Source organism: Haematobia irritans, chromosome 4 (assembly GCF_050003625.1).
Source record: "Haematobia irritans isolate KBUSLIRL chromosome 4, ASM5000362v1, whole genome shotgun sequence".
NCBI lineage: Eukaryota > Metazoa > Arthropoda > Insecta > Diptera > Muscidae > Haematobia > Haematobia irritans.
The window spans coordinates 55039705-55061245 of NC_134400.1; the positions used below are offsets into that span (position 1 = coordinate 55039705).

A 21541-nucleotide genomic window follows, 5' to 3' on the forward strand; every position below is an offset into this window, starting at 1 on the left:
TTCTTAGAAATTCTAAGAACCAACTTATCGCAAAAGTTGTTTTAACCATGGTTAGTATTTGACACACTGGTACCGTTTTGTTGTTAATTTGAATGACCGCCTGCAACATAAATATGTGCAAAGATTTTTCTTTGTTTGGTAAAACAATAATTTACTAAACTGCCCGCTGCGTCCACTATTAAAGTTTCGTTAAATTTCGAAAAAAGGTACTGTTGATCTATCGACCAATAGTGAACAAAAAATGGATTAAGACCGATATTGTGAATTAACGGGGAGTATTTGGTTGTGTATTTTAAATTGTAAATTCCGTCTATAGCATTGGTGCCCGTAATGCCTAATATACTATTCATAGCTTCCTGTTTCGCTTTCCCTAGGTTTTCAACTTTAGTCAAATTCGGCGGACTGGTATCTACAAGCGTTTCAATTAACCGGTGAGCTTCGTTTCTCCTATATTGAAACGGCAATAAATTTTTCTCTACTAAATTATTACCGATGGTTTTTCGTAAATTGCCTCGATACGGTCTTTGGTAAGGATCGAGACCAAATACCTATACAAACTAAAACAGATCGCTTTGAAAAGAGTATAAATATACTTCGAATTCATTTTATTACAATTTGTAACGAATCACTTAAATTTTTATAGACGTTTCCTGACGGAGGGGCTACATTTCCTTTTGAATCAATCACGTTGAAAATTTTGGTTCACTTATAAGTTTTTTCAAATTTTCGATTTTATTATGAACTTGATATGCAGACGATTCCTTCACTTTACTGTTTTATTATTATCAACGAATTTTTCACTATTGATCGAACTCTTCTCCGAACTCATTTAGATTTCACTTTTAAATAAAAGTGATACAAAAATTGGCACAGAACCTTCGAATATAAGCAGTTTTGAAATAACTATAAAAGTGTTTACAGATTGAGGTTAAGGTTTTAATTGATTGGGAAAATGTAAACAACGCTTCATTGAATAGGACATATATTATAAGACCATTTCAAAAAAATATGTTTGCCATTTCCTCCAAATCGGTTTGAGATAGAAATTTGATTCAGACGGCACAAATGAGTACTAACCCACCACAAATTGGCACAACATCCAGTTTTTCGAAATTTTTCAATTTTTACTATTTGCAATCATAAATTGGCATTTAAAAAAGTTTTGGCGAATATCTTTAAAACGGCTTGAGACAGAAAGTTGGTTCAAACGGCACAAATGAGTGCTGACCTAGCACCAATTGGCACAACATTCAGTTTTCCAAAATTCAAAATTTTAATTTTTGGCGTTTTTCAAACATATATTTTGGAACTTTTTAAAAAAATTCATTTGAGATAGAAAGGTGATCACAATTAAAATTTTCGAAATTATATGGTGATTCTGGGAATTTTTCGAAATTTCTCGAAAACTATAAGAGATAGAATTTTTACGACACAATAATGTACTCGGCTAGCACAACTCAGTACAATTGTCAAAATGTCGAATTTCGAAAATTGCGTTTCTGGCAAAAATTTTGTCCAAAAAAATGTTTTTCAAATATATCGGTTATTTGATAAAAATTAAAAAAAAAAAACAAATTGCAGCACAAATCGACACAAATCCCGGGATAAGTGTTAATGTTTACGGCTATCGTAACAATGTCATTGTCGGCCCGTATTTTAAAACAGAGAACGTGAAGGTGACAAATCCCATTATATACTTGTACTGAACAAGTCAAGGTAGTTCTTAATTTTACTAATTTGCATAAACATGATTTATCTAAAGTGCTTGTTTCTCTTTACAGACTTTTAGGCACCCAGATACGTAAACAATATGGTCGTATTCTCTTCTTATGCGACTTGTCCTTACGCCAATTTTTGAAATGCATTAATAAGCATTTCGAAAAATGCCATCAGGTTAAAAGAACGATGTCTCTAAAAGACAGACACAGACTGACATTTACTAATTTCAAACGTAAACTTTCAATATTTTCTTAAACTAATACAGTTGAAACGTCACAACTACATTTTTCAACTACATATATAGTGTCTTATATTTAGCGTATATGTAATATTAGAAATTTTGATTTTATTCGATCTTTCTTTTTTCCAATAGAAAATAATTAATCAAGCTTGAGATCGTTTTTTGTATGTATTGGTTTCTTTATTTTTCAATATTTCGCAATTACATTGAATTGCTTCATCAGGAGTCGATCTATAATAAAAGTGGTTTGATAATTTTTAATCATGACATGTAAAATTCTTTTTCAAAATTGTTTTTAAAATCGCAAATAATTTTAGTGGTAATAACAGCTATTGGTTTTAGTTTACAAATTTTTTATAAATAATTAAAGATTTTAATAATTGTAATTAACAAATATCAGGAGACCAGGAAAAACAAAAGGAATTACATTATACACTTACGTATGCAAAACATTTAAGTGTAACACAACAACAACACATAAAGCTTAAAACTAGAGTAGTATCACTACGTTCGTCTATTACTTTTATTGCACTGATTTCCCTCTTGCTTTCTCTGATGCATATGTAATACTTTTCTAAATTTATCTATATAATACATTATGCGGCTTAAACTATTTATTTAAGCTAGTCACTATTTCAAGATTTTTCTACATTAAACATAATATCCCTGAAAAATGACTACTAAAAACAGGGGCCATAACCTTTTTATTATTATTTCACTTAAAACTGATACTTCTAAACTAAAAATTCAAAAATATTTACAATTTACTTAAGAGTTACTAATGTGCTATAATAGATAAACGTCTATAATAGAAAACAAGCCTCTCATCCCTAAAGAGAAGTCTCTGTCTATCTAACTGTAACAAACATACCTACACAAGAAGCTAAAATCTTCCTCTCCCATACTCTGAGCAATTCCATTTGGTGGGAAAAATGCCATACCAAATTGGAAAAGCGTTGGCGATGATTGGCCTAATGATTTGTCTATAAATCAATAGTTTCACCTCCCTACTCAGGCCATTTGAGCGTCGAAAGATGCTCAAATAGCAGAAGAACATCCTCTTAATCTTGTCAAGAAGATAACCCATATGCGTAACAAAATCAAATCTTCCTTGGAGAATCACGCCTAAGTATTTAATGTTTTCGCAAATGCGGATAGAGCGATCACCAATTGCAATGGTTGGCTCATATCTTCTAGAGCGAGGATACAAGCTTCGCCTATTGCCTTTGAAGATCACACCCTCACACTTGTCCACCTCAATGCAGTGTAGATAGTTCCCCCAAGTAATGATTTAACCTGCCATTGACAACCGCTGCATCAGCTCCTGATGCTGCAACAAATATGTCGTCAGCATATATCAGAAGTAAATCTCCAGATGGTGGTTGCGGTATATCACTAATAAAAGTGTTGTACAAGACTGACCCAGTAAAGAACCCTGGGGTACACCAGTCCTTACAACCCTATCACTAGAGTAGTCATCGCCTACTCTGACCCTAAATGTCCTGTCCTTAAGAAAGTCCGCGACGATTCTACATAAACTAGTATCAAAGCCTAATACTCTTATTTTGTATATGAGAGCATCATGCCAGACACTATCAAATGCCCTAGAGAAGCCGAGACTAACGGCGATAGTCACGCGACGTCTATTAAGCGACCTAACCACATGATCTTCGAGCACTGTCAGAGCATGTGTTGTGGAGAGCCCTTGCCTAAAGCCAAGGCTATCAGAAAAGATCGACCTATCATCTAGCATCTCCCTAATACCGTCGAGTATGAAATACTCGAAAAGTTTACCGAGCGGTGACAGCAAACTAATCGGTCTATAAATCTGCTGCTACTTGGATCTTTTCCTGCCTTTAGGATGGGGACGGTGACCGCCCTCTTCCACAAAGCCGGAAAATACCCAATGTTTATGCAGTGGTTATATAAAATCGCGAGAAATTTCCATATGTGGTGGTCAGTTTTCCTTAACACCACATCAGGAATTTTATCCTCGCCACTAGATTTGAGATTTTTCCTAGATCTCAAAGCTGTCCTAACTCCATCACACGAAACGAACATATTTCTATTCGCGGCGCTAACATCCTTTATTTCACCATCAGCCATGAGAACAGCTTTACGGCAATCCTGCGAAACCATCAATCCATCATCTGTTTTCAGATCAGGAATTGATGTTTTTCGATTTAAACCGATAGCAGATTTAACTCTGCTATATACCCTATCATTAACGCGGATACTTCGAAGAAAACGAATGTTTCGCTCTTCTTCATATTCTCTAATAGCCGAACTAATCACCGAATCTAGTTCGCGAATTTCCGCTTTGAATATGTCATACCTCAAAGGATTAACCGTTCTATGAAGAGTTCTTATCAGCCTCTTCTTTCGAGCGATTTTCTCGAGGACATGAGGTGGCAACTGTCTTGGGCCTCTATTCCTAGGACGAATCTTGGGAATAGATGCATCCATAGCTTCACGAAATGCCTCGCCATTAGTATCAATGCAAGCATCGATTTCTGAGCAAGTCACATTTCGTTCCACTGGCAGTTTACGTCGCCTGTCCATACGCCGATAATTATAAATTAACTCGCATTCCCTATCAACCGTTTCGCCGCTAGAGATAATAATCTCTAGAGCTCTGTGGTCAGACTCGTAGTCTAATGACCTAATTCGACCATTAGCATTGGGAACAATTATTCCAGCAGATGCTATACAAATATCGATAAAAGAGCTGGTGCTCCTACCGATTCTTGTTGGTCCTTCTGTTGGAATTATCCCTAAGTCAGGATAACTCAACAGAAAATCACTAATGAACCTGCCTCTAGCGCAGGTCGTGCTTCCTCCCCAGTCAATATTTCTGGCATTGATGTCAGCCGCGACGACCACATCCCCTGCCAACATTTTTTGAATTTGGGGACTCGTTTGAGAATCCCCACTACGTCGAAAACAATCATATACGACATCAAAAACTCGTCGGAAAAGCGCCGTCACTATTGAGAAGTTGTACCACGCCAAGTTACTACAAAAATGTTTCGCATGAGTGCAATTATTAGGTGCCTTTATAGATCAATTTAGAACGACGCCAATAAGGGACCCTCCAAACAATCAGAAAAAGTGCATTTTAAGATAGTTGTAAAAGAATCATTGTGGTCGAGTAAAACACGTTTGTTTAGATATTTATTAATTTGATTAAACATTTACAAATTCTTAAAAATATAACATTTATACCACATTACATTACATTTAACATAATTTTTGGCATTAATGATGATGTTGAGTTACAAGTAGCGAGTTACATGTTGCTGCGTCTATCAACCAGTGTTTTTCTTCCATGGAGGCAGCGTGTCTGTAAAATATCTGAAAAACAATCACTTTATTCCATTTGGAAAATCACCAAATTGTTCACCAATATACCTTTCACAATTTTAAGCGTATAATCTATGTTTTCAGAACTTTATTTTCGTTTTTATTTAATTAAATTTCACAAAAAAATGGCTTTTTTTAACAGTAGGGATGGCAAATTACTTGCATGTACTTTTTGATGTACCTTTTCATGATGGTTGAAGTGACATTTACGAGTCTGTGGTAACGATGAGGTTGAAATGGAACTTTGAAATGCTGGCAGGGATCATTAGCTGATGCCAATGATGCGATTGTGTCCAAATCTGATGCAACAAAATTTGCATTTGGTACAATATCGTATAGCGAGATATCATAGAGATGGTTACCGTCCATTCTATGTATCTTACACACGTTCCCTCTATTGAACCTAAATCTATTTCTATTCGTTCGCTCCTAATCGAGTCTTTAACACACGTGTCCTGAATTCAGCTTATGTTCGGCCGTAAGCATGACATCAGGACAAAAATAATTTAAGATAATGTCTCTTCAGTCGTGATACCACTGAATTGCCATTTGCAAAAACTATTTTCATTTCCCTAGTCATCACATAACGAATCAACAACTGACATCATAGCGCAGCAGATGTCACAATGGACTGAATAGTGTAAGTGAGCCTGACCTAACCTAACACACCTGAAGGGTATGTTGCAACCGTTCGCGGTATGCCCAAAACGTTGGCAATTAAAACACTGCGTTAAGCCCCTCTTCCTCTTTTAACTTCATATAACGCGCCGATATCCGATTCTATGTCAAGGTGAATAAGCCATTTGCCTTCACCAAGACTGACGACGCGTTTAATAACGAGGTTAATGGGAAGAGCGCTTAATGCACCCTTCACATCACCAGTGTTATACGATGACGACAAGCTTTCCAACACGACCGCGTGAGCCTGTGTAATGGTTTGGGAAGTTTTTAAGTGTTATGTTGGTTTTGTGGTGTTTAAGAATTTTTTTGATGACCTGCCTAATGAGGTGCCGGAGCTTAAAAACGCCACTTGGCAAAAATGTTAAATTTGTTATTGCAGGCACAATTGATTGCCACAGCAATTTAAATTAAAATATTTTTTATTTAGGATGAAGTGCCGGTTTTAGGCTTAGAAACTTCAAGGTTCCTTTATTTGAAATTTGATTATCTTTTATACTAAGATAACGGAATTTCTAATTCTATTTTCTTTTTTTCCAACATATCCTTAAAAATAAACAACAATCCTTATATCTAAACATATGTTATATTATTTATTACTAAACAGCTGTTGGATAAACAATGTTACTTAAACTATTGAACAGCTGACTTAAAACTAATGTACCGAATACACTACACCTGTCCCTTCGGGGAATAGGTTATTGAGGAGATTCCGTTTTCCTTAATTAACTTTAGAATCGCAGAATGCTCTTCTAATATTAATACGCGAACTCTAACGCCGTTTCGCCCGAGCAATGGCAAAGTGAATTTGTCATGGCCTAAAATCGATTTTAAGTTTTCCCCGAACTCGCGAATATTCGTATTATAAACTTTCACGATCGGCACTTTTTCCCTATTTACACGTTTGTCACACTCGCGATTGTCCTTCTTTACACTGTTCACACTAGTATCACTGTTTTCACTTTTAGCACTTTTCACTCTACTCACTTGATTTTCATTTTGTTGTTTCCTTATACGCTTTGCCTCTTCCGGAGTCTTCATGTTGTTACCATGGCAAGCATATAGCACCACGGCCTTCCTTTTGGCCTTCTTTTGGTGGTGTAGTTATGACAGTTCGTAAAATATTTTAACCCTCCGATGAGTGACAGTTCTGAACTTCACGGCCGTGTGAAAAGGTCTCTACGGACCTTTTTTTGTAAATCATGTTTTGTTTCATATATTTTTTTTGTTTTTATTGTTTATAACTAAATTCAACATACAAAAATAATTTTTTAAATTTTTTAAATTTTTTTTTGCTTGAAGCTTCTTAAGACTATTGTAAAAAAATTTAAAAATTATTGTTGTTGAGCGTGTATTTCTTGTCCCCTGCACTGTGCGCAAGTGTTGCAGCGATGTAGAAGTGTGCTATGTTCTCCGCAAACAGCGTTGTCGCAGCCGAAGCAGTATGCCCGCGTTTTCCGCTGCCGCCCGTACTCAGAACGGCAAAGCCTACATGACGGTCTACTTGACCTAGCCGCAAACGACGGTACATTGCCCTCCATCGGTCTTGGTAATACCTGAAATGAAAAAATAAAAAAACAAATAAATATATATTCTATTCTTGAATATATATATTTGGCGTTGTAATCCTTCTGTTGGAATTATCCCTAAGTCAGGACAACTCCAAATCTGATGCAACAAAATTTGCATTTGGCACAATATCGTATAGCGAGATATCATAGTGTATATTTACACACGTTCCTTTCTATGTATCTTTACACACGTTCCCTCTATTGAACCTAAATCTATTTCTATTCGTTCGCTCCTAATCGAGTCTTAAACTAACACGGCCGTACCTAATCTGAGTATATATCGAATACCCATCCATATCAGACACGTGTCCTGAATTCAGCTTATGTTCGGCCGTAAGCATGACACCAGGACAATGTCTATCTAAAAATAATTTAGGATAATGTATCTTCAGTCGTGATACCACTGAATTCACATTTGCAAATACTATTTTCATTTCCCTAGTCATCACATAACGAATCAACAACTGACATCATAGCGCCGCAGATGTCCCCTTTCTCTATCGATGCTCTTACGTCATCCATACGTCGACGCAACACGCTTGTACAGGCAAGGAAATCCTTCCCAAACGCCTCGCGACACTTTTCATCAAAAGTCGCAAATAGACCAGCTGTTGATGTTAGGGTCGACGTGTCGTTGCTACCTCCGTTTCCTGTGGTAACAGCTGCACGCGGTTTTATAGCGGCCGAGTAGGAAATTCCAGCGCGAACGTTGCTATTACCTGACCTACCTGTGTTGCTGTCCTTTATGACCGCAACTCGTGCGTTGGTCGTAGAGTCTGGCTTTGGGATTTTCCCTTCAGCCCGCTTAAAGATTGCCTATTATTTCTTCGAATTTGCTGAGTGACCGCTCACTCCACAATTTGCACACCTGAGCAAGAACTCAGGTTGCATGCTAACCGCGCCTGTCTCACTGTCCCTAACAGCTATGACGCGCAGTTTTGAAACGCCTTTAGGTATAGATCATTTACCGGTACCATGATCGCCCGTGCACTTAACACACCTGAAGGGCATGTTGCAATCGTTCGCGGTATGCCCAAAACGTTTGCAATTAAAACACTGCGTTAAGCCCCTCTTCGTCTTTTAACTCCATATAACGCGCCGATATCCGATTCTCTGTCAAGGTGAATAAACCATTTGCCTTCACCAAGACTGACGACACGTTTAATAACGAGGTTAATGGGAAGAGCGCTTAATGCACCCTTCACATCACCAGTGTTATACGATGACGACAAGCATTCCAAGACGACCGCGTGAGCGTGTCCCTTCGGGGGTAGGTTATCGAGGAGATTCCGTTTTCCTTAATTAACGTTAGAATCGCAGAATGTTCTTCTAAAGTTAATACGCAAACACTAACGCTGTTTCGCCCGAGCAATGGCAAAGTGAATTTGTCATGGCCTAAAATCGATTTCAAGTTTTCCCCGAACTCGCGAATATTCGTATTATAAACTTTCACGATCGGCACTTTTTCCTTTTTCTCGCGTTTTTAAGTTGACTCGCGTTTTCCCCTATTTACACGTTTGTCACAGTCGCGATTGTCCTTCTTTACACTGTTCACACTAGTATCACTGTTTTCACTTTTAGCACTTTTCACTCTACTCACTTGATTTTCATTTTGTTGTTTCCGCTATTACAGTCTATTAACATAGCAAGACGTGAAAATGTGTTCTCCGCCTAAAACTTTGTGTTCCAAATGTTTTAAATCCTTAAATTGCGATAAGTCTTTAAATTGCAAATTATGCCGTTCAAGCTTTCATTTTTTCTGTGCTGGGATTGAGGAGCAGCCAACATTAAGCGTCATTTTTTTTTCTTACCCTGACATCGAATGCTTCCATCGCATTGCGTATCTTTGGATATGAGGTTATATGGCTGTTCAGGGCACGTTCTTCGATATTTGGTGTGGCCAATTGTTTCGTTAGCAGTAACAAGAACGACCACCGTCTGTCACTCCTTTTTATAGGCTTCATTTCGTTGTAAATCGTAAAAGCAGCCAATACAGCGACGTCCAGCAAATTATAAAACATGGCCAACGGCCATAGTTGTGTTGCTCTTTTGCAGCTGTAAGTGCCTAGCATTTGATCCCAAATAATGTACTATTGATGGTGCGCTTCGGGTTCTTCTTGAGCTCCTGTGGAATGAATGTTTTGTTGTAGCGCACTGTACCAACATATGCGGTCTTCCTCCTCAACAAAATACGCGCCATGTCAAGAGTGGTAAAGAAATTATCCGCGTATATAGTACGGCCAGCATCTAAATATTTTTCCACAAGATCCAGCACTACGTTCTGCTCTTGGTTTATCTCCCGTTGTTGGTTTGGTAGTTTTCCAGAATATATCATTCCCTTCACAGGTTAATAACTCTGTGAGTCGCATAACCACCATACTTTCAAACCATACTTAGCAGGCTTTGACGGAATATATTGTGTGACGGAATATATTGACACTAAAGTCTTTGAGTTTAGGTCTTTGTGTTCAGAACAAGTAAATTATGTGTTGAAACCATAAAAAAAATTATATTGATGCCCAAAAACATGCATTTATTAGTGAAATTCACTACAAGGTCCATACGGACCTATTCACACGTCCGCGTACTATTCTCACTAAACCCTCAATAACTCCTAAAGTAATGATCCGATCGGCTTGATTTTTATACCCTTCACCACTACTGTGGTACAGGGTATAATAAGTTTGTGCATTTGTATGTAACGCCACGAAATAGTGGTCATAGACCCATCTTTTAGTATACCGATCGGCTTAGAATTAAATTCTGAGTCGATTTAGCGATGTCCGTCTGTCTGTATATGTAATTTTGTGCACAAAGTACAGGTCGCAGTTTAAGTCCGATCGTCTTCAAATTTGACATAACGTCTTTCTTCGGGTAGAAGACAATCGCTATTGATTTTGGAAAAAATCGGTTCATATTTAGATATAGCTGCCATATATAGTTATCACCGATTTGATCATAATTCACGTATTTATGAACCGACGTTCTTCAAATTTTGTAAATCTGAATGTTTTGTCAGTCCCGTAAAAACTGCCAAATATCAGCTAAATCGGTTCAGATTTATATATAGCTCCCATATATCTTTCGTCCGATTTTTACTTATATGGCTTCAAAAGCCAGAGTTTTGCCCTGATTTGATTAAAATTTTGCACAACAAGTGCGTTTAATAGTATCGTTAAGTGTGCTTAATTTGGTTAAAATAGGTTCCGATTTAGATATAGCTCCCATATATATCTTTCGTCCGATTTGGATTTGTAAAGCCTCAAAAGCCAGAGTCTTGGCCTGAGTTGCTTGAAATTTTGCACAAGGAGTACGTTTTATAGTATCTTTAATTGTGCAAAATTTAGTTGAAGTCGGTTGAGATTTAGATATAGCTTCCATATACATCATTCGCCCGATTTGGAGTAATACGCCCACAGAGGCAAAAGTGCTACTCTGATTTACGTGAAATTTTGCAGAGGGAGTTGAATTGAACTTGAAACTTTGCACAGGCAGTAGAATTAAGGTTCTGCATATGCGTGTTTATTTTGGTTGAAATCGGTTCAGATTTTAATATAGCTCCCATATATATTTTTCGCCCGATTTTCCGTCATTTGACCACAGAGGTCAAAGTTGTAATCCGATTTATGTGAAATTTTGCACAGGAAGTAGAATTAACATAGTAACTATGCATGTGAAATTTGATTGCAATCGGTTCAGATTTCGATATAGATTCCATATATATGTTTTTCCTATTTAGGTAAAACTGGCCGAAATACCTACATTTTCCTTATCAAATCGCCACTGCCAAGTCGAAAACTTATCAGAATGACTCAATTTTCTTATTACTCTATTACACATCTATCGATAAATCATAAAAACACTTTTGCGAAGTTGCCTCAAAATTGGTTCATATTTAAATGTTTCCTATATTTTTTTACTAACATTGTGTTCCACCTCAGCGCATTAGCCGACTTAAATGTAAAATCTATAAGTATTGCAAACTCTGTACAGATCTGCTCAGATATACAGAATATATGTGTATGGATTCATATAGCACCCAACACATTGGACGGATTTGATATGGTATCGAAAATGTGGACTTACAAAGTGGTGAAGGGTATAATATAGTCGGCCCCGCCCGACTTTAGACTTTCCTTACTTGTTTTTTTTTTTCCCCAAATGTTTCGTTTCGTACAATCCACATGTCCAAAACAAAACAAAAACCTGACATAACGGCACTTGCCTTTCGTTTTGTTTTGTTTTTGTTCGTGAGTGGAAACCAAACCTAAACTGAAAAGTACTGTGGTGCTTAGTAAAATGTAGGAAACAAAACGGTACACATTAAATGCAAACGTTTGCTCATTCGTTAAGTCCTTACAAGAAGAAAAATTTTAAATTTTATTGTTATACCCTTCACTACTACACACAGAAAACAGATAGGTTGAAAATCGATTATTGTAACGAAAATTCTACATTTACAATCAAATCACAGTTGTGTCATTCATTTTACTTTATTTGCAATCGTTATTTCATTCCTTCTACCATTTGTTGTTTGTAATACAAGACAATTAGTTGTGTAAACTAAATGCCTCTCTTTTGAAAAATTTTGATCGAATTCGATAGGCACAACCAACCTTATAAAACCTTTGTAACTGTCATTTAGTAGTCAGCACTTTCGTTTGGTACTCACAGCCGAATTCCGTTGAATATATTTTTGAAATGTCAATAAAATTATTACTATAAACGTTGAAGTGTTGTGTGTTTTTTTAATATCAAATAACTACAACGGAAAACGAAATATTTCTTATTCGTTTCGAAGTTTGTCTGCCTCATCCGTGGACTGCCTATAAAATATTGTCGTGAACAACTCGCGCCGTGCGAAACTGGCCTTAGTTGCACTATATTGGCTGTGAAACTAATAGCGATTTCCATTGGGAACATTCTCGAAATTGATAGCAAAATATGAAGGACACTGTGATAGATTTTGGATCCTGTATCTCTCACAATATTAGGAATTAACAATAACTTTGGAATGACTCTATCATTTGGTCGAAAATGCAATGAGGAAAAAAGTAGGGTAACACCAAGGCAACATATTTTTTGCGAATCGAAAACGCCATAAAATAATACACAGCAATATTGGCTATATTGCAAACAAATAGCTTCAGGATACTTAATGATACGGTGCGCATCCTCAATATGGAATAATTTCATTGTGTTTAACACGGCGGCTCTGAAAAAATCCATCTCTACATCTGCCTTATATATATGTAATCCTAAGAAAGTGACCATAGGGGATAGGTTCGTATGTCGTTTTTAAAACTCCACACTAATTTCTTTACTTAATTTATTGTGTGTTTTAGACGGGCTATAGACAGTTCGGACACCATCTATAAATACTAATATGCTAAGAGTGCCAAAGATGTAGCTCCATTATCTGTCGATTCCCCAATCTATTCATGCTGGAGGGTATACTTTTAAGGGTGACAATTTTTTATAATGTATTAATATATTGTATTTAAGTATATGTACCTTCCTATCATCTAAAAAAATATGAATAAAATGCAGTATTTTGTGGGATTTTGTTATTTAATTCGGTCATGGTGCTTTAAAGTTGGGAGATACAACCAAATGAAGAAGGGAGCAACGACCAATTTCATCGTCTGACACAGCCAACTCCATATATAGTATTAGTTGGGTTTTCCATCATTCGATTGAGTCGACCGAATTTGTTGGGTGTCACAACTGCCAACTGATTGTTGCTACAACTGCCAAAAGGAGGTTGGCAATAAATTCGATTGTCACAACCAATCTGTATTCTCTGTGTACTGTGGCATAGGGTATAATAAGTTTGTGCATTTGTATGTAACGATTGGTCTCAGAAAAGTCTGAAACCAATCGTTTAGTATACCGATCGTCTTAGAATGAAGTTCTGAGTCGATTTAGCGATGTCCGTCTGTATATCCGTCAGTCTGTATATGTAATTTTGTGTGCAAAGTACAGCTCGCAATTTAAGTCGGATCGTTCTCAAATTTGGCACAGAATTTCACTTTGGCTCAAAAACAATCGCTATTGATTTCTAAAAAAAATCGGTTCAGATTTAGATATAGCTGCCATATATATTTTTCACCGATCTGGTCATAATTGACGTATTTATCATCGTCTTTTCTTAAAATTTCGGACAGCCAATTGGTTTGCGGCTCTCGTAAAATATGCAAAATATCAGCTAAATCGATTCCGATTTATATATAGCTCCCATATATATCTTTCATCCGATTTGCACTTATGTAGCATCAAAAGCCAGAGTTTTGCCCTGATTTGCTTCAAATTTTGCATAGGGCGTACGGTTAATAGTTCCGATTTATATATAGCTCCCATATATATCTTTCGCCCGATATGGACTTATATGGCCTCAGAAGCCAAAGTTTTATTCTAATTTGCTTGAAATGTTGCACTAGGAATACAATTAGTAGTGTAGTCAAGTGTGGTAAATTTTACTTAAATCGGTTCAGATTTAGATATAACTCCCATATATAGAATTCGCCCAATTTGGATTAATATGACCACAGAGGCAAAAGTTTTACTCTGATTTACGTGAAATTTTGCAGAGGGAGTAAAATTAACATTCTAAATACGCTTGCTAAGTTTTGTTTAAATCGGTTCAGATTTTGATATATCTCCCGAATATATCTTTCGACCGATTTAGACGTTTTACCACTATTTACTTGAAACTTTGCATAGGGAGTAAAATTAAGTTTCTGGATATGCATGCTTATTTTGGTTGAAATCGGTTCAGATTTTGATATAGCTCCCATACATGATTTTGATTTAGCTCCGGTACATGTAACTTTTAAAGAATTTCTGTTCACATTCTTAAGTGCTTTTTCACCTTTCTTTTGTACGTAATTTTCAAAAATATCAGGGTGCGTATTTTTAAGATGACGCTCCAAATTACCGGCATGCCCACATAAAGTTTTATGGCAGTCTTCATTGTTACATATAAATGTTTTATTTTGATTGTCATACTCAAATAGTTGTCGTAATATATCATTTTTTGCACGCGTCATGATCGTACGAAGACACGGAGTACACTGATTTCACGTATTGGTTATGTCCCGTTGTTGTCATCGTTTCGCTCAGCAAACGTTTGCAAACGTTTTATTGCCGTTTCGTTACCGAACGAAACAACAAAACTACACAAATCCAAAGAGCATTAAAGCAATCGTTCCGTTTCGTCTCTTTTGCTTTTGAAATGTTTGTTGTTTTGTTTGTGACTACGTACAAAACGATTAACGAAAATTTAAAAGTTTGTGACTTTAAATGATACGTACCTCAATCGTTTCGTTTGTTTTCGTACACTGCTGTAAACTAATCTACAATAGTCTAAATGTAATCAAACCCATGGATAGGTTGACGCCCTTAGAGGTTAGGTAATTTTTAAAAGCAAAATCATGTCATATTTGCAAATGTGACTTTAACACTAGGGTGGAAAAAAGGTGAGGGTTCTTCACTGTCACCTCACAAGCAAATAAGAGGACAAGCACACAACAGCTGCAACCTTCAGTATCAAGAAGCCAAATTCATTTCCATTTTTTCCACAATTTTTCAAAATATGATTCTCATCTTTTCATTAAAAACTTGGCCCACTGTGAGGGTACTACTTCTGCTATTGCCCAGAATAAGGAGTTTTCTGCTACGACTATTTATCACGTCATAGTAATTTAGACGGTGATAAACTTCTGCCAAAATGTGTGGAGCACGATGGGTTGAGAGGCATTAAAAGACTATATGGAACTGTATATAACTACAGATTTTCTTTTATTATCGGACATATTCGATAACTTTCGTAAATTATGCATAAGCATTCATTCCCCTGGTCTTTCTTGTGAAGCAAAGCTGAAGTGTATTACACGATCAACAGAACTACAGCTCTTATTAGATAGAGAAATTCATAATTACTGTATGAGGGGGATTAGAGGTGGAATAGTTCATTGCCACAAAAGGTATGTTCGTACCAATAATAAATATATGAAAAAGTACATATATAAAGAATCAACTTTTGAGTATCCTCTTGTACATTGATGCAAACAATTTATATGGGTATGTCCACAGAAAGATTTCGAGTGGTTTAAGGGAATTTCAGAATTTATAATAAAATTCTTTTTTGATAAAATATCCAAATTACCTGTCAATTCCATTCATTCGAACTGAACGGACGTTTTTTTTTTAAAAGCGGTAATAAGTACTTATTACGAAATTCAAGTGTGGTGAAAAGTTAAGCCACCATGCAGCGAAATTTAAAGTCATCCACTGGGTTGCTAACTTCAGGGCTCAGTGGACGCGTATCGACTGAAGTTATAAATTTGGGCAATGACTAAGAGTTAAGCCCAATTTCTTAAAATGGGCGCAAGGAATTCTTGATGCTGGAAAGAGGGAAAGATCACCGGATGAACTGCCATCTTCCAAAAGGGAACAAAGTCGTTTGCTTCAGTGGCAAAAAACGGTCTTGTGATGGCGATTGTTAATAGGGAAGCAGTGGACGGTATTGTTCCAAAGCACAACTGGGAAAAATTGAGAATGCTTTTTCTGGCGTCTACTCACAGGCGCTGGAAAAGTTTCCCGACAGAGATCCTCGACGCCAAGAGGCTGGTTGGTATCAAGGACGATTTAGGGCCAGAGGTCTATTGAATGTTTTAAAGCTGCGTTGATACTAATTAGTGAAGTTTGGGAAGGTGCTGCTCTAGAGTTAGTCGAGAAGAAAGACATACCGGCTAGACCTTGAGCACATGCGTGGATATCTGTAAACCCTCCTGACCCTGAATCTATTTTAAATAGACTGAAACAATGCAATCCAGATCTTCCAACAGTTGATTGGAAGATTGGCCGTTTGGATGAAGTGGATGGACCAAGACGGCATGCAGTGTTTATATTGAACACTCAGTCTTTGCCACATCTAGAAAAGTCGTGTACGTTATGGCTTTCATTATATCCAAATGAAGGTATATAAAAGCGATCAGCTAAAGGATTCAGAAATGGACAAACCTCTGTCTGAATCAGAAATAAGAAGGACTTCTTGTGAAGTCGAGGGAGATACCAAAGATGTAGACATGGATAGACACCGTATGCGAGAGAAGGTTTCTACTGTCTCAAAACTCACCAAAGTTGAACCTATGTGAACCTTATTGCGAGAGTCACCGAGATCTCTGAAGAGGACGTTCTTGATAACTCGATTAAAACGGCTGATGTGACGGTTGTTGGAGATCTCGATGGTCCTATAGATCCTCCAGATAAATCTTCACCATTGTAAGGCTGCTTTTGCTACCTTAAAAGTTCTCCAGATGAAAGGAAACATAGATATAGTTCTTATTCAAGAACCATATGTTTAAGTACTCTGGAGTTCAAACAATTGCAGTATACTGGTAATGATGTAAATCGAGCTTGTATAATTGCTAAAAACGAGCTAAACTTGTTTCTGCTTAGTTCAATGTGCAATGCAGACACTGTCGTTGCCACTTTAGAAATATTGGGTATCTTCGGTGTACATGGACCTGAAAGGGAGATGCCTCCATGTGCCGTTAAAACCTTAGTTGAGGAGTCATTGAAAACAAAGATAAAACTCATTATGAGATGCGATGCAAATGCACATCATAGTATATGGGGAAGTGGTGACATTAATAGAAGAGGAGAGTCACTCCTAGAGTTTATTTTGCGTACTATTTGGTAGTTTGCAATAAGGGAGATGTCCCAACTTTTGTCACTAAAAACAAGCAAGAGGTTTTGGACGTCACCTTGGCGTCGCAAAAACTGAATGAAATGATATATGTGTGGCAGGTTTTAAATAAACATAGCTTCTCAGATCATCGCTACATCAGTTTCAAATTTGATGTTCATACCACCAAGACCATATTTCCGCCAAATGTTAGGAAAGCTGATTGGAATAGGTATAGGGAATCGTTCAATATTGTGATACCGGATATACCATATTTGTGAGCACTGTGCATGATATCGAACAGCGGATTACTAAGACCTTCAAAATCTCATTAAAACATCGGATGGCAATTGGACAATGTCCAGTGAGGAGACGCTGGAGGTACTATTGGACACACATTTTCCAGGGAATCAGACGGTTGAACCATGTTCTGGCGGTGGCTCAGCGGTAATTTCCTATCGAGGAAATTGTATCAGAATCTAGAATAAAATGGGCGTTAAATAGCTTTGGACCATTCAAATCCCCCGGACCTGATGGAATTACTTCGTTGAAGTTACAAGCAGTGACTGACAGAATTATCCCCTGGTTATCGGCGATATATACAGGATGTATCAACTTAGCATATATTCCAGGAAAGTGGAGGGAAACAAAAAACGTTTTCATACCTAAAGCGGGAAAAGCCTCGAGTGCGAAGGATTTCCGCTAAAAGTGGTGGCATACGCAGATGATGTGGCGCTAGCAGTCGGGGGAAAATTCCCATCCACAGTCAGAGATATTATAGAGAGAGCCCTCCGGATGACTGAGAAATGGGCGAAAGAGAATGATCTTGTGGGTAAATCCTGCAAAGACAGAACTAGTCATGTACTGCAAAGATCGCAAAACTCCCACGGTTAGGCCCATATCCTTAGGGGGTATTGAAATACCGTTTGGTGAGTGTACAAAATACCTTGGCGTTATTTTGCACAGGAAGCTGAACTTTAAGCTTAATATTGAAGAAAGGCGAGAAAAGCCACGGTAACGTTGTACTCGTGCAAAAAGGCAATAGAAAATAAGTGGGGACTAAAACAAAAAATTGTGCATTGGCTATACACGGCAGTGGTTAAACCCATAATGCTATATGGTGTAGTAGTCTGGTGGCCGGCACTTCAGCAGCCGACATGTTTAGACAAAGTTCAGCATATGGCGTGCTTGTGTATCTCAGGGGCATTCATCAAGACAGGAACAAATGTCATGCTGCATCTATTGCCTTTAGACAATTTGGCCAAACAGTCGGCTGTGCGGTTGCGCGAGCTATCGCTGTGGTCGGAAAAGAGTTCCGATCGCAGTTCGGTATTCAAAATAATGCCAGATGTGCCTAACGTAGTGGATTACACTTTGGCCAGACCACTTTTCGACAACTCTAATTCCCAACAGTGAGGCGTGGTGCACACAGGCCCGGGGAATAAACAATATATAGCTACACTGATGGCTCCACATTGGATGGACAAGTGGGATTCGGAGTATATTCTAAAGACCTGGAACTTCGAATAGCGAAAAGATAACCTAATCACTGTAGTGTGCTTCAGGCTGAAATATTACCAATACGAGAGGTGGGCTAATTGGCTAAGTAGTAATATTCCAACAAATATTGGCATTATTAAAAAAATATATATATACTCAGACAGTCAACATGCAATAAAATCCTTGTGCTCCGTAACTCGTAAGCGGCCATCGACTGTCGAAAATCTCTCTACGAGATGGCTGAGCAGTACAATATTCACCTAATATGAGTGCCTGACCATAGGAACATACCGGGGAACTGCGAAGCGGATGAGTTACCATGGCTAGGGACTACCTTACATATTCCAGGGGAACTAGAATCTTGTGTTATGCCTCTGGCTACATGCAATCTCATAGTGCGTGAGAATGCTGTTATGATGGCACATGTTCGATGGGAGAATTGCAAGGGTTGTAACGACACCAAGCAAATATGGCCCCATTTAAACTTAAACCGAACACTAGATATGCTAGAGTTCTCGAGGCGTCAGATATCACTTCTGATATCTGCTATAACGGGTCGCTGCCTGATAGGCGATTTTGCAAAAACTATTGGCGCGAAGTATAATGACTATTGTATGAGCTGTCATGATGCGGAGGAAAAGGAGTCAATTAAACACCTCTTGTGTGAGTGTCCTGCATTTTGTGTAAGGCGTAAGCAAATTTTAGGGGCATATAGCTTTAGATTACTGCCGGACCTGGAAAACGTTAACTTAAGCAGTCTGCTAATGTTTTTGGAACAATCTGGTTGGTTCAACAGAAGAAAATAATCGAGAAGGTTCAGTGGTTAAAACTAGAAATGTCCATATGTAATAGGTGCTTTTAGTTAATGTGGTATCACAATGGACTGAATAGTCTGAAACTTAATCGGGCTGCCACTTTAACTTAACCTAACCATGGTTATTTCCTTGAGGTAGATCTATCCTGTCCTAAAGAAATCCAAGACCGTTTAAATAATTATTGTTAGGGTCTGTCCCCAACTCTCCGGCCTTATTAGAGCAACTTCGGATGTAGTGAATATGTGGGACACTGGGATGAATGTATGGTTGATCGCCTTGTAGGGCCAGAAGTAAATGATTGGAGCTCTTCTCCCTTTTGTTTGTTGCAAGCCTCTTGGGGGCAAATTATTGAACGATATAGGAACACTAGGGACAATTAAAGACACTTTGGTTTCTATTTAGTTTGTTCAAAGTAACACCTTTTTATTAATACTTATATTTGATTTCAGTTTAATGGCTTGACACTATTATCTCTTTTAGCTATTGTTTGTTTGCCGCTGCGTTGGACCTTTGGTTGTATTTTTAATAATTTAAACGAAAAACGAATCACTGTTTGTATGTTACCGATTCGCGCGGTGATGGTTGGCTTCTTTTGGGGTTTTACAAGAACCGAATTTGCTTGTCTTATTAGTTTTTTAAGCTCCTCGCAATGTAGTGGTTGTATTTACTTTTTTTGACTACGCTTTTTCTCTAATTTCTTTTCGTTATGACAGGCGCATGTCATAGTCGCTACGCGCAACGGCGGCAAACAAAGAGTAAGGAGGGCAGCAAGTTCACGCATGTAGGGATGCCAAATATTATTTTCTCGTACATATAATAGGTCAGTCACCCCTACTTGCGTGAACAATTATCTTCCATGTCCTGAAAACAAGTTCCCTCCCGGATCCAAATTTAAAAAATTGGTTGCAGATTTTAAAGATAAGAAAAACTAGGTAATCCACTATAGAAATCTGCAGCAATGTTTAGATTTGGGTTGAAAATTGGAGAAAGTGCATAGCATAGTCACATTTTTACAAAGTTATTAGTTAATGTATTGCATAGTATTTTAGGTCATTATTACTACGCTGTGGGAAGAGTGTACTCACACTCATTCAAAATATTCCTGCTATCCGGAAAAATGGATAATTTTTTGGGAAAACTATATTAAGAAATTTATATCAAAGAAACTGTTTGTCAGTATAATTTAAAAAAGAGAGAAATTAAGGAATCAAAGGTACAACAAGCCTGCATACAACTAAGATAGTTTTCGTACAATACTGGTTAATTTTACTATAACCACCAGTACTTTATTTCAAAAAATTATTATTATCTTACACATGCAGTTATTTGTCGTTAGTAATTCAAAAGAGTAATACTCTATGTTAGTAGAGCTAAATTAATTAATTTCATTTTCAATTTTTTTTTTTTTTTGGCAACCCTTAAAGTGGTCGGTCGTGTTTATATTTCTATTCTTCCAAGTGATTTTAAATCAATTGTTTTTTCATATTTTTAAACTTTATTATAGTGATTCAAAGTGTTAATTTAATCAAGTGAGTGATTACATCTTCGAATTGACTCGAGTTATTGGTTCCGGTTGATTATTTTTGTGGGAATTATCGAGGGATTCCCGCTCAAGTGTCTTTTTGTTTTGTCATTTGTTTTGATTTCTTTCCTTGGTGACTTGTTTGTTACTTTGTTTTTGTTTTGCGGACTGCGTTCATTTCCATATTTGTGGACTTGGTAATTATTTTATTTTTCAAAGCATAGTTTTAGGCACTTTCTTATAATAGCGCTGTGTTTATTTGGTATTGTTTTGATTTATTTGGGCATTCGGACTCCGAGGCATACTTCTAGGCGCAAGTGGAAATACTAATATATTAACCCTTAGTTGACTTTATACTGTTATATATACACATAAATTTTTTTTTTTCCTTTTGTTCTTCTTTTTGTTTTGTTATTATCATATCTTTCTATCTTCTCGAAC

General features: G+C 37.2%; 1 long non-coding RNA gene across 1 annotated transcript; it reads right to left on the minus strand.

Annotated features, from left to right (window-relative positions):
- Window positions 1-4820: 4820 nt before the first annotated feature.
- LOC142237002 (uncharacterized) lies at window positions 4821-5681 on the minus strand. The gene is made up of 2 exons (XR_012722297.1): window positions 5372-5681; window positions 4821-5314 (listed from the first exon to the last, which is right to left on the minus strand). It is a non-coding gene; the product is annotated as an uncharacterized LOC142237002 (long non-coding RNA).
- Window positions 5682-21541: the final 15860 nt, after the last annotated feature.